Consider the following 14,663-nt stretch of genomic DNA (forward strand, 5'->3'; position numbering starts at 1 on the left):
GGACAATGGTAAAATCCTCTCACCAGTGTCCCTGTTCTACCTTGAAATCTACCAATCATGAATCCTTAGGGCAAGGATTCTTGACCTGTTAAAGTACGAACTCCCCAGAGAAGGAGAAAGGGCCAGTTCTGTATCAACCATTGGCACTTTAGTACGAATTGGCAGACCAGTCATCTATTCAACAACAGAGAGTACTTGCTCTGTGCATTATAGCTGACATCTCTGGGCCTTCACATGAGCTATCTTCTCTGTTTGAAGTGCCTTCCCACCTCCCTTGGCTAATTTTTGCTCATCAATTCTCCAGTTAGGTGATATCCCTTTAGCAAAGCCTTCCAGGATACTCCTCTCCCCAGGGCTATGATGGGTGCTCTGCTTCTATGCTTCCATGACTTCTGAACTGACTTCATTGAAAGCCTTTCTTCTCTCCTCTCCCTCAGCTCTGAACATCCGAACTGTCACTGTTGAGCAACCTCCTCATTCTTGACTTTGCCCACATCACTCCCCTGTTGTCCCTCTAGGAAAGGCCAGCATCACCTGTCCCCTGGATTACTGTCATCCTCCTAATGGGTCTTCCTGCCACAGTCTTTCCTGCCTCGACTCCATTTCCTACAACAGTCAGAGGGATGCTATAAAATGCAGAGCTAACCCCTGCATCCAACTGAGTAAAACTCCCAAGTGGCTCCCAGTTGCCTTTAAAGTTCAAATTTTGGAACTGGATTTCCAAGGTCCTTCCTCGCTGGGCCCCTGCTTGTTTTCTTAGTTTTGTGCTTGTGGTGTCCCCCTTTTCACTGCCCTTGGTCTTCACACTCCAGCAACTGAACCTCTTTTGCCTCCGGGCCTTTGCCCACACCCTCCCATCTTTCCAGGCCATGCTTCCTGCCTGAGCATGGCTTATGGGGCTGACTTCTTCTTCTCTGTCCCCAGACACCTCAGTTTCATTGTCACATCAGGGGATAGGTCTCAGCCACCACTCCATCCAGAGTCACAGAGCTGGACTTGCGCTTGTGGAATGGTCAAAAAAGTTCTTACCACTGTCTTCAAGACTGCCCTGAGCTGGGGCTGGACACGGCCCAGGACACAGAAATGAGCATCTGTGGAGCATCTCCCATGTTCCTGGCATGGCATGGCACCGGTGCTTTACTTTGTATACATTTGTATGCAAATATATATAAAGTATACAAATGCACAAATGTATACATTTGTATACAAATGTATACTTTGTATGCATTTCAAACAACCCAGTGAGGAAGGCATTTTAATCTCCTTTTGACTTGGGGAGACTGAGGAACTTATCCCAGGCTGCCTGGCCCGCAAAGGTAGAGCTGGGACTCCGACTCAGGAACGTCTGACTCCAGAGCAGTGAATGTTCTACCACCCTGGGCTGTTTCTCAACACGAAGGCACCTTTTCTGTCAAGGACTGAGTCATCCCAGGCCAGTGCCTGGTGGGAGAAGGAAAAACACGAGACAAGTTGTTTATGACAGCGAGACGCGCTGCAGGCTCACCGTGCTCTCCAGCTGCCACCTGCTTTCTTCCTCTGGATGTGACCGACCTTCCCTGTCCTCCTCCTTAAAAAGTTCACAGGCTGGCATTGGGCATCGCCTCTCTGCCCAGCAGACCCTGGTCTGCTGCTTTCACCCAGCCAGGCTCCAGTCAGCTCGGGGAAACCGCATCACCACTGTATGTGCTCACAGTAAGAGTGACGGGGCCACACGGAAAAGGACAGGTCTCCTTGACTGGCTCAAAAGGCATGGCAGAAGTTTTGGAATCCTGGCCCTGCCACGTTTTATGTATGGCACCTTGTAGTTTCCAAAAATGTCTCCCATGTTATTCTAGGATATGACCTTGACCGCCCTTCTATTGGGAGCTGAGGTCCATATCTCCTCCCCTTGAATCTGGGTGGGCTTGTGACTCACTTGTAACTACAAGAATGGCAGAACTGGTCAGAAGGACCTGGCGGGAATTCCGAGGCAAGGTCAGCATAGAAGTTGTCACTTTGCCCTTCGATTGCTAGAATACTCCAGCTGGGGTCCTGCAGCTCCATGAAAGCAGTCCAGCTGCCCTGAGGCTGCCCTGCCAAGGGGAAGCCCCGAGGGGCCCACGGAGGGGCCACAGGTGGAGGCCCGGCCACTATGTGGAGACGCGAGGAAGGAGAGACTCCCTCCAGCCCATGGCACCTCCACCAATCTCTGAAAGTCCCATAAGCTGGAACTGTCATCTTCCGCATATTCTTATGGGGCTCACTGATCTGTTTCTCACAGAGGGCAGGAACAGACAGCAGAGGGGATCAGAACTCCCAAATCAGAGAAGCGGGGGAGCGTGTCCAGGATGGGGTGAAACCCAGACTGATTTGGCCACTTCTGCTCAGAGCTGTTTGAATTAAAGGGCAGGTGTCAGGAGTTCTAGTACTTCCTGGGACACTTCAACAGGTAAGGAAGGTTTGGGCACATGCTGTTCATTCTCTCTCACTTGTTCATTCATTCATTTACTCACTTCATTCATTCATTCATTCAAACACTCCCTGGGCTCCTCCCATGTGTATACTGGGAGGCACAGTGACAGGGATTGGGGTTAGAGACAGAGAAATTAGACAAGGACAGTTGACAGCGTAGAGGAGGAAGCTAGCATGTCCCAACTATGTCACTGGACAGGCTGCTGCACTGGTCACCTTCACAAAAGCAACTCTTTATTTTTGAGCTTACCCCAAGCACAGCACCGTGTAGTTACTCTTGCCATTCCCCACCATAACCCTGCAAAAGCAAAGTACAATTCCACATGTATTTTGCAGAAGAGGAAACTGTAAAGAGGAAAACTTGCATAAATGACCTGGAGCCCCGTGGCTTGAAAGTGATGGAGGTAACTTGGGAACGGAGTGTCTTTTACCACTGTGCCTATGGCTTCTCCTCTCTGGAGTGCGATCATACATGCAAACTCTAAGCTCTGTGGATGTGTCAGAGGTTGAATTCCTACTGGGGGAATTGTAAAAGGCTTCATGGAAGTGGATGTATAACAAAGATGTGAAGGTCAAGGACCAATCACAAAGGGGAGGAAGAGAGAGATGACATCAGTGGAAGCATGGAGTGGGGTGGGGACATATGACCCTGGGCCATAAATGAGATTGAGAAGGGCCCATGGGCCCAGGCCACCTCAGGATAGCGTGAAAGTTGGGGCTGCACAGGTAGGCTGCAGACTGATCAGTGAAGGCTTTGAATGCCAACTTAAGGCATTAAACTTCTATGCTGTAGGCAATAAAAAATATTTGATGTGATTATCTATGGTGGTATTTGTCCACTCAAAATATATTTGTTGATCATCTGTTATGTTTAAGTTCTCTGGAAGGCTCAGGGTATACTGTGGTAAAAATGATGATGATGATGATGATGATGATGATGATGATGATACAAAAAAACTAACCCAGAAAATAGTTCTTAAGTCTAGAAGTGGAGACATAGAACAAAGCAATAAAAACCTTCATGAATATATAATTGCAATTGAACTAGTGTAGGATGAAAGTGCACAGGATCTGTGAGAGAGGGTGATGGGGGTGCTGCTTCAGATAAGGCACGTGGGCAGGCCTCCCTGAGGAGAGGCAGAGCCAAGGAAGGGCTGTGGGAAGGGTCCTTGGGTATGAGAGAGGGTCGGAAAGGTGGCTGGCATGGAGGAAGAGTGAGATCATGTGGAGCCTTATACTGGGTCATCTGAAGGAGTCTGGATTTTCTAAGTGAATGGAAAGCAGCTGAAGAATTTTAAGCAGGAAAATGAGACTGTCTGGTATATCATTTTAAAAGGTCATTGCTGTACTAAAAATAAGGAAGCAAGAGTAAAAGCAGGCATATTGGCCAGGAGACTACTGCAGGGGTCACGGAGAGAGATGGAGGAGGGAGGTGGGATGGTCTGGACCAGGACAGAGGCAGTAGAGATGGGAAGATATGTCTTGGGGCAGGAACTGGCAGGTCAGCCGTGGGGCCTGAGGAGAGAAAGGAATGAAGGGCAACTTCCTGCATGTTTAGCCTGAGCAGCTGGGCACATGGGGTGCCATGATCGGGAATGCAGAAGTCTGGGGGTGGTGGCACAACACAGGGTGAGGGGAGAGACTAGGAGTTCATCTGGAGTTGGAGAAGACAATGAGACATTAAGCATCTAGGTCCTAAATCAGACATAGGGAAAGAATCAGATCATGGAAATGGTTTCTGAGCTACCAGCCCTTTGGGATTACTCATGCCACAGGTCTTGCTGACTGTATGGTATGTTCTACTCAGCACAGCTCTCCACCTCTTGTTCCCACTCTCAGAGAAGACCCACTCTTGAGTGTCCCAAGGTGTCTTGGGGAGTGGCAGTGACTGCAGGACCCTCTATTCTCTGGTCTTGGGGCCCAGGATCTGTTGCATTGAATGAGCACGATTCAGGGGGAATTCAAGAGACCAACCTGGTTTCAGCCAATAGCTTGCCATGTGACCTTGGCAGTTTCCCTTCTCTGAGACTACTTTCTCTGTGGGTAAAAAGTAGAGTCCTTCAAGTCCTATCCAGCATTAACATGGTGTGTTCCATACAATGGGCTTATGAAAAATCCCCTCCCCATTCTTTCATTCAACAAATATTTACTGAGAGCCTACTACGTGTCCAGTAGTTTTAGGCAATTGGGATACAGAGCGAAGAAAACTCACAAAGATCTTTGTAGGTGTGGAGCTTCTGTTCTAGTTACGGGAGACAAACTGTCAACCTAACACATTGGTAAGTTTTCGAGAATGCCAGAAAGTGAAAGTGGTAAGTGCTATGAAGTAAAACATAAAGAGCAGAGTAGGGGAGCACTGGGGACAGGAGCATACTGTAGCACTAAGCAGAGTGGTCAGAGGAGGCCTTGTGGGAAAGGTGGGGTTTGAGCGTGCCTGGAGCTGAAGGAGCTGGCCAGCACCAAATGTGAGGGTCCTCCTCATCTGAGACACAAGCTCTGACCAGCCATTTCATTACTGGGCTCTTGCCAAATCCAACCCAACCCCACTACTAGAGATAAGAGTTAACCTCAGGGATGTGAGCCTCCTGATGGGAGTCAGATATACCTCCTTCTTGGCACAGAGCAGCTTCCCGAGAAAGGTTCTCCCTGCCTCCCTGAGGGTTCCCAGATGCAACACATCTCACACATATCCTCCTGTCTCTTCCCCATCCTGCTCCTTGCCCCTGGCTCTCTGCAGCCAGTTCTATACTTCTCACTTCCTGCAGCTCTTCCAGAACCACCAGCGAGCCCACCTGGCCTGCCCTGAAGAGAGCTGAGGTCCAGGCCCTCTCACCAGCTCCCATACTTCCCTTCTCTGTCCTTGTGGCTGTGTGCTGTGGGCAGCTCTGATTACCAGCCCTATTGTGCAAATGACAACTTGGAAGTGACTTGTTCTGCGAGGTGCAGCAAGAACTGATATGAGGATTGAAGCCTATTCATTCATTCCTTCGTTGACTCATTCATTCATTCATTCATATATTTATTGTCTTTTGCATGCCAGATGCTATTCCAGGAGATGGGACATAGGGAATAGAAAAGCAGAGTAACAGAGAAAAAAAAAAAACGAGAAAAACACAGTCTCAGTCCTCATGAAACTCTTTCCCTGCTATCATCTGACTTCCAAATAAGAAAACGAACTCCTACTTTCTCCCTGTTTAAAACCTCCACCTAGAATTCCTTCTCTTCTCATACTCCTGCCCCTCCCAGCAACAGATGATTATCATTAAAGGGGAAAGATTAATTCTGCAGAGTGGCAGGCCAGGGAAAAGTAGATTTCTCCTTGGCAAGGCTGACAGTGCTGCTGGAATGTTAAGAGGGACCTGTCGAGGAGCCTCTAGGTAAAGGGAGAAGAACAACGTGACAGTGAAATAACTTTGGTCCCTGCCTCCCTCACCCAACCTCCACCATGTGGGACAGGTAGGTGCATGACTGAACAGACGGATCCTTCTCTGAAGGGCAGCATTGGGGGTTGTAGAGGTCACAGCAGAGTCCTGTCCAATCGCAGGTGAGTCCTGAGGCACCCCAGAGGGGGGCGGGGCTGCGAATGTGGGAGAGAGGGGAGGGGTAGGACACAGAGATAGAGCAGAAGGGAGGATGAGACAGACAGACAGGCAGCAGCAGAGGCCAAAAGAGAAAGAGATGGAAAGAGCCAGGAAGATACAAAGAGAAATCCATCAGGATGGAGCAGAAAAATCAAGAAGATCATCAGAGGCGCTGAGAAGTGGAGAGAAATGGGGTGAGGAACAGAGACAGAAGAATAGGAAGCCCGTGGTAAAGAAAGAATCGGAGAGAGAGAGGTAGACAGCCAGGAGGGAGAGAGAGGAAGAGAAAGCAGCCAGTGGGACAGAAAGAGACAAGCAGAAACAGAGCAATGCAGGCATCAGAGGAGAGTGGCACAGGAGCAGTGGAGACAGAAACAGAGGCAGAGCCAGCAAGAGGCAGAGGACTGCAGGGCAGAGAAGGAAGGGAGAGACAGGCTGATGGGCAGTGGGGCGGGGGGCCTCCTCTCCAACACACGAGATGCAACTCAGAAGGGTAGGAATTTTGTGAGCGGAGGTGGGAGATAGGTGCGTACAGACATGGCGGGGGCGATGCTCTGATCCTCCAAGCCTGAAGCCAAGGTGGGCTCTGGGCCTGGTTCCTATGGCCACTGTAATAAGTCATCATGAACACCACACATTTGTTCTCTCGCAGTTCTGGAGGCCATGAGTCTGAAATCCATTTCACTGGACTAAAAACAAGGTGCTCACAGCGTACATGCTCTGTTGAGGTCCCAGAGGAGAAGCTGTTCCTGGCCTCTCCCAGCTTCTAGTGGCTGCCATGAGCTTTGGCTATAACCTCATCACTCCAGGATCTGCTTCGTGGCCACCCTTCCTCCTCCTCCTGTGTGTGTTTAATCTCCCTCTGCTGCCCTCTTTTTTTTTTTTTTTTTTTAAATAAGCTCCACACTCAGTGTGGAGCTCAGTGCATGTGGAACCCATCATGAGCCTTGAACTCACAACCCTGAGATCAAGACCTGAGTCGAGATCAAGACTAGCATGCTTAACTGGCTGAGCCACCCAGGCACCTCTGCCTCCCTCTTATAAGGATGCCTGTGATTGCATGCCAGGCCTGCCCCCAGAATCCAAGATCAACTCCTCCCTCGAGATCCTTAACAATAACATCTACAGAGACCTTGTTTCCACCTAAGGTGACACTGATGGGTTCCAGGAGTCAGCATCTGGACACGTGTCGGTGTCACTAACCAGGCAGAGCTGCTCTGGGTGGCTAGGAGTGGAGGACAAAGACTCCCGCGTGTCCAGGAGTGCAGTTCTGGCTCTGTGCTAGACATCTTGTGGGGTGCTCAAACCCTGCCCCCACCCCACCTGATGCTCAGTGCCTCCTGCACAAGCAGCAAGTGCATTTGCCCGATTTGGACCCAGACATGTCCAACTCCAGTCTTTTTAAGTTGACATTATTTGCTACCTCTTAAGGGCAGGAAATACCTGCACCGGCCACATGCCGCTTGTTTTATCTCCGAAACGTGTCATGGACTGCCATTCCTCCTCTCCCACTACTACTCCTTTACTTCAGAGCCTTCTCTTAGCTGAACTATTGCTTCAGCCTAATTGGTCTTCTTGACTTCAGTTTCCCATCATTTTCACTGAGAGCGATGTTCTCATAACTGCTAACCTTGTCACTTCCTCACTTACAACTTTATGCCAATTCCCTGTCACCTATAGGGAAAGATCTAAACTTTTATATCTGGCATTCATGGCCTTCTATAAGCCGGCCGAGGCTTTGTCCCCTGACACTGGATCACACTGAGCATCTATTTGGAATGTGGGATTTAAAGTCCCAAAAGCATGACTTTTAATATTGGCTCCTACATGTCTAGCTGTGTGACTTCAGGCAAACTACTCAACTTCTCCGTGCCTTAGTTTTCTTGTCTCTGAAATGGGTAAGGCTACCTACCTCGAAGGACTCTTGGGTTGATTAGAAGTCACGTATCCAAAGCACCTAGCACAGTGCTGGCAGGTAGAAACTCTATTATCATTGTTATTTATGAACCTGTCACTTCCAACAAAGCATGAGCTCTTCGAGGACAAGGGTAGGTCACATTCAAATTTGTTTCCAGAGCCATGTAACACATGTTAGGCCTATCACAGCAGCAAGAAAAAAAAAAATGAACCAAAAAACAAGATAAGGTGGGAGAGAGAAAAAGAGGAGCAGAGAGACAGGGAGAGAGAGAGAGAGAGAGAGAGAGGGAGGGAGAGAGAGAGAGAGTGAGAGAGAAGAAATTATTTTTTTAAATTTTCTGCATGTTCAGGGATAAAGTCTTGCAGGTCCCTTCCATACTGAGTGCCTCGGTTTATTCTTTATAAAATTGGTTAGACAGTGAGCTAAACGATTTCTAGTGCTGATCTAGTCCTCACTTTCTCTTTGTTCCATCCTAGGAAGAGGATATCCTTTCCGGACACCCAGATCAGGGCAGGCCTTCTCAGGCATGGGGGTAGTACCCATCACTCCGATGGGGAATTTGGAAGAGAAATCAAGCTGGAAGCTGGCTGGGCTAGAACAGATGGAGATCTGACCTTAGGACTAATGTGCCTGAGTCTGGACAGGATGGCCTTGGGGGGTTTTGAACTTCAGACCAGATTGGACAGGTTTTCATTCATTCATGACTTGTTATTTATTCAACAGGTACTTATTAAGCACCTCCTCTGTGCTGGGCTGTGTAATAGGCATGTAGACTATACTGGGTGGATAGAGTAAACAAAACGGGAATGGTCCTGCTTTCAGACTGCTCGCAGTCCAGACACTCTCGACGTCTGGGGCTGGAGGACCGTGGGAAGGAGCTGCCTTGTTCATTGTAGGCTGTTTGGCAGCATCCTTGGCTTTTCCCCTTAGATAGGAGCCAAACCCCCCTCCCTACTGTGACAACCCAAAATGTCCTCAGACATTGCCAAACATTCCCTGGGTTGTGTGTGGTGGGAGATCACCCCCGGGTGAGAGCCACTGGTCTAAGGGACGCGCGGTATCTGGTGGGCGTGCAGCAGGTGAAATGGAGGTGATGGGCATGGATGGGAGCCTTAGAGGTATGGCGAAGGCTTGACTGGGAGGAGCGCCGGCTCCCCTACCTGGGTAAACTCATCCCTGAGTGCTCCTTGGAGACCGGGGAAGGGTAAAGGAATGTGTCCTCACAAGCTGTACTGACCTAGGATGGTTGCTTAAACCTTTTCCCCATCACTTGGGCAGGAAGAGTGGCCTTCCTCTATCCCCTGCACACATCAACCTCTGAGATGCCTCCCACTCCCCTAGCCCCGGATAGCTGGCATTTACAGCCTGTCTATCTTAGACCCACTCCTCTCTCAGGAGGGATGTTAATCTCCAACCCCCAACCTCCCACACTCCAGCTTGCTTTGTGCATTCTCCCCACTCCTCCTCCTCTTCCACTCCGGGAACTAGCAGTTTCCTAGCAGTGGCTCCCTTTCCCCACTGATGGCTGACCACAGCTCTAGAAGTCAGCCCACCGAGTCTGCTGTGCTTGCCCAACTGGGCCCCACTCAGCGATTGGTGGGGCTTGGATGTGGCTCAGTGCTACAGGAGGCTCTATTTCTCTGAGATGTGCCTGGGTATTTTCAGAAGCTTCCACTGACACACAATAAAAACAAGACTAAAGACCAAAGTCAATATTTGTGCGGCAGCGTCTTGGAGCAGGCAGGGAGGCCGGGGAAGAGAGGTGTATTAAGGGGGAGGAGCTCTGATGGGTCTTGGCTCCAGGCCTCAGCTGTCTCTAGGGGGCTGCATGCCCTTGTGTGGGGGACAAGGGTGCTCTAGGTGTCAGTTTTCCAGTTGTGAAATTCAGGGAAAGGCTGACTTGCTGATGTTTGGAAACCTTTCAGCTCTGATGTCTTGCGAGCTTCTAGATTTGGAGCTCTTACCTGGGGAACTAGCAGCTTCCTAGACCCTCTGGCATCATAGGCAAAAGCATTATGTATATGTGTGTGAATTTTCCTGGGGAGAATATTCACAATTTTGTGTAATTTTCAAAGAAATCTGCATCCTTCAGAAAGTTAAGAATCTCTGCTCTAAATTTGGATGGAAATACTTGAGTTTATCATTCCCTTCAGGTAATATGCCTTCTCATTTCCTGACTCATTCACTTTTTAAACCGTGACTCTTCTGGCATTAGCGAGAACTGGGTGGTGCTGGGGAGTGCAACTACCCGGACTCAGAATGTAAGAACGGTAGGTCGACCCTGTCACAAGTACATCTGCATTAACTCGGAGACCTCAGAGATCCTGCTGGTGCCAGTCCAGTCATTGGGTCAAAAGGACACTCCGTGAAGATGGACCCTAGGAAGTGACTACAAATGGAATGGTGGGCCATTCAGTGGCTGAGAAGTTACTTGGCCAGAAAGCAGAGTAATAATTGAAACTAGCTTAGAATTTAAGAGGCCCACTAAAGGAACAGGATATGGAGTCTCTGATCTTTAAAAGAAGCCCATTCCCTTGCTCCTTGTGTCTCCGTTCTGATTCTCCATTCTGATTCTGATTCAGCCTGGAATCTGAACCACATACATGGATTAACGGAATAAGCAATATCCTGGGAGTCCAGAGACCCATGTTTGAATGTCAGCTTTTACCAAATAGCTGTACGACCTGGACTAGGTCACTCATCACCACCCCCACCCCCACCACCCCCCCTGGGCTTCACTTTTCCTGCTTGTATAATTAGGAGGAATTCAGCTTGTTTCAGGGTTTCACCAAGGGATGGCTATACACAGTGAAACTCTATTATAATACCTTATTCGTGGTTACCTCTTTACATTTAATTCTCCTTTGGGGACATTTTTGTTCCATCTTAAGCAAAACAGAAATGATCCTATCCCTTAAATTCTAATCTTTAGGGCCCTACTGGCTCTAACATTTTATGATTTTCTTTTCTGCCCTTGTGTTACTTTCTTTTTGACTGTTGTCTTGAACTTGAAACTCAGGGGATGGAACTTGGGATCAGTTACTATCTTCCAGGCACTGTGCTATTATTTATTGTGCACAAACAAGGTAGATTTTATTATTCCCATGTTACAGGTTAGTAAACTGAGGTTCGGGGATGTGCCATGTCTAACATCACTCAACTAGCAGTTGGAGGCTAAGCTTCAAAACTTAAGTCTGTCCAATGACAAGGCCTGAGGCTTGTGGAAATTATTATCATGTTATAATTATTTATTATCTTAACTGTCTTAAAATGAACACGTTCATTTATTCAATATTTATTCTCTGCTGTATAAGGCTGTGGGCTAGATGTTATGGATTTGGAAATGAGAATTTAGTCTGTGTCCTGAGCAGCCCTTACAGAAGGCAGGTAGACAAAAACTACAGATGGCAGGGGGAAGCAAGGGAAGCGGGGACACAGAAAGTAAAATCTAACAGTGGAGGGACCCCAGAAGATTTCTTAGAGGAGGTAACCCCTGCACTGAACTGGGTGGTTGACCTTGATTTGAAATGAATGTGCATTAAGTAACTTAGCCAACAAATAATTGAGAATGTACTATGTGCCAGGTAATTTTCTAGATGTTGAGATCCAATGGTGAGTAGGTGCTCACAGAGTGTACATCACAGTAGGGGAGGGAGTCAATCAACAAACACAGGTAGAATGAGGTTGGAAGCTGGGGGACTTGACAAAAGAGAAGGAGCTGCCCAGGCAACAGGGGGATGATGGCATGCACGGAAAGGGATCCCTGACCAGAGATGGAGGCATGTGCAAGCATGCTGAGGCCTGGTGATCACCTCTAAGACAGAAGACATTTGCTGTGATTGGAAGATGAAGAAGGAAGATGAAGAAGGAAGCAAGAGAAATACACAAAGATAGGTCCTGAGTGCCTCGTGTGATATCACGAATGTGAACTTTATGTTGCAGGTAATAAGGAGCCATGGCAAGGTTTTAAGGGAGGGAGAGAGAATATTAGATTTGGCTTCATAGTGATCATTCTTGTGGCCCTGGTAGAGGATGATTTGGGAGGGACCAAGAGGGGAGACAGAGAAGATGGGGCAGACCTGAGCTAGGACACTAACCATGGGGCTAGAAGGAAGAGATCGAATTAGAAATACTGGTCACATAAAATGGATGTGAGTTGGGGGTTGAGTGTAGGGTTCTGGCAGAGATGGCTAGACTAGAAAAAGCACCCAGGGTAGCACACCAGGTTCCTTCCTCTCTTGGGGAATCAGGTGGTGGTGTCACCAGTGATCCTGGATATGAAGTCTGAACATGGCTTCTAGAATCCAGGGAGGTCTTTGTTCCCTAGAATCCCTCTGTGGCACTCTCCTTAGTAGGAGGGTTGTCTAATTTTATTTTGCTACACATTCTGCCAAGTGATTCCTATGATTCCTGCAATGGGGCTCCACCATAATGTCTAGTTACTGGCATTTCCTTGCATCTCCTGGTCTTTGGGGGACATCTTAGTTTCTTGTCAGACAAAGCTGAAGTGAGTCCCCTGACAGGATGGGTAAGAGGCCGGGCTTGAACTCCCCATGAGACTAACACATATATCCTTTTTTTTTTAAAGGACAGAATATGTTCTCTTAGGGGCTTTTCTGTTCTTACTCTCCCACAGCGCCGATGGGCCAGCAGGCCTGTCTGCCTGATGGCCTCCCTCCCTCCGACAAACACTCATCAGGATCTGCTCAGTTCAGGATATAAAACATGCCTGTTCCACGTCTCATTCCAACCTGCCTTATTTTAGTAAGACAAACGAGTCACACTGTGACCCTTACTGTTGTTTATCCCTTAAGAACAGGACTTCCTAACCCAGCTACGTGCCTCTTCATGCTCCTGTGGCAGAGTCTATGTCTGAGAGGCTGTCACAGACCTTCGGCCTCACTGCCTCCAGGTAACATCTCCTCACTCGTCAGCCCTCGGCCCAACTTGCACTTCTTCAAGAAAGCCTTGACCTCCTGGACAAGTCAGTGGCTGCCATCCTATACCTCCCAGGGCCCCTGGCACCCCTTCCTAAGCCTCTCACGTCTAGAACTTTATGTGTCCATGTGGTTTTTGGTAAATAATTTCCTTTTCTACAAGACCACCAAGTTTGGTGATTGTAACACCTGGGTCTGCTTTGCTCACCTTCATTTCCCCGTGCCCAGCAGTGTGCAGGCACATTTGGTGTTCAGATGCTATATTGCTGCTAATGGTAGGAATTTGGAGGGAATTCTGGGTGTTTGAGGACTTCACTGGGAGGAGAATTGGAGGCTCCTTTCTAGTGACTGTGGGAAGAGAAATGTGGAACTGTGGGACTTGGCACAAGAAGACTGAAAGCAAGTATCACAAACTCCCAAAGGTAAAGTGGCTTTTTCTTCCTCTGTCACTCCTAGGAAGGCAGGAAAAGCCCAGAATGAGGGTTCCTGGAAGAAGGGCCATCTGCCGAAGAGGAGAAGGAGGCTCTATCGCTGTGTGATAGATATTTCCAAGGAGTCCACGTAAAGGCAACGATGCAGAGATGAAAAGGTTTTGTGGAGGAAACAGTGTCCCTCTACTCATAGGCAGGTGATCCCCCCACAACTAGCTAGTTATAGGTAGAGGGTGAAACCAACTGAATACTCCTGGGCCTCCAGAGACACACACTCCTCTTGAGCCAAAGGCTCTCCAAACAATGTCCCATCTAGGCAGAGCAAGGAGCCCCAGACTGGAGCTGGGAGGGGACAAAAAGGAGCTGGGCCTGGGAGCCAGGGGGCAGAGCTGGGTGTCAGCCCAGAGCTGGCTGGGACCGACGATTACACCCACGATCTCCACTGCTCTTTGCCTCTCTCTTCCCAGCTAGACAGTGAGCTTCCTGTAGGCAGAGCCTGCATCGTCCCCATCCTCAGCTCCGCACAGCCCAATATGACTCCACCATGTTCCCACCATGTTTGTGGGAAAAACAAGTAGATGAATGAATAAATAAACCCTAGACAAGCGGTTCACCCCCTAATCCTAAATTGCCTTATCTGTGAAGTGGGGATGACAACAGCTCCTAACTAGAGTATCGTGAGGACTGAATGACATCATGAATACGAAAGGACCCAGTAGGGACTGTCACATAGAGGAGGTGCTCAAAAATACTTTACCCTCTTTTTTGCCTTTAACCGCATCTCCTGACTCCAAGTATTTCCTAAACTTTGCTGAACTTCCTATATTCTAGGCTGAACTCTATGGTTAGAGAAACATAAAACCTCTGAGCAGGTGCATAAAACAGCAGTTATCTATCTTGCTTCGTTTTTCTGCTTTTAATCTATTCCCCTTTAACAACACCCCATTTTTCCACATTGAAACCCCCATCTTAGTCCCTGAGGCTCAGAAGGGGCCAACCCCGCCCAGACTGACCATGAGGATCTAGAGTCAATCCAATCCTGGCCAAGCTGAGCACTAGATGCCTTTTGCCCCAGTGATTAGTCAGGTGTGCATATGTCCGAGGGGACTCAACTCTAGGACCTGTGAGAGAGGGAATCACCTCTAACTCTGAGAGGACTTGATGTCCCCCAGGAGCTGCTGGCAGCCATTTTGTTTCCATGGGGAAGAGAGTCTGTCAGAGCAGCTGGAGACTGAGTCCTGAAGACACTGTCTCTAGATCCAGGCCTGCTTGAAACGAGTACTCCTTTAAAGTTTTGAGAGCAAATTAATTCCCTTTTTTACTTAAGTCAGTTCAAATTGGGTTT

General features: G+C 48.5%; 1 protein-coding gene across 2 annotated transcripts in view; it reads right to left on the minus strand.

The window, feature by feature from the left end:
* AGBL4 (AGBL carboxypeptidase 4) overlaps positions 1-14,663 on the minus strand; it is a 1,588,908-nt gene that overhangs the window by 8,135 nt on the left and 1,566,110 nt on the right. The window lies entirely within an intron of this gene.

Source organism: Mustela lutreola, chromosome 10, assembly GCF_030435805.1.
Source record: "Mustela lutreola isolate mMusLut2 chromosome 10, mMusLut2.pri, whole genome shotgun sequence".
NCBI lineage: Eukaryota > Metazoa > Chordata > Mammalia > Carnivora > Mustelidae > Mustela > Mustela lutreola.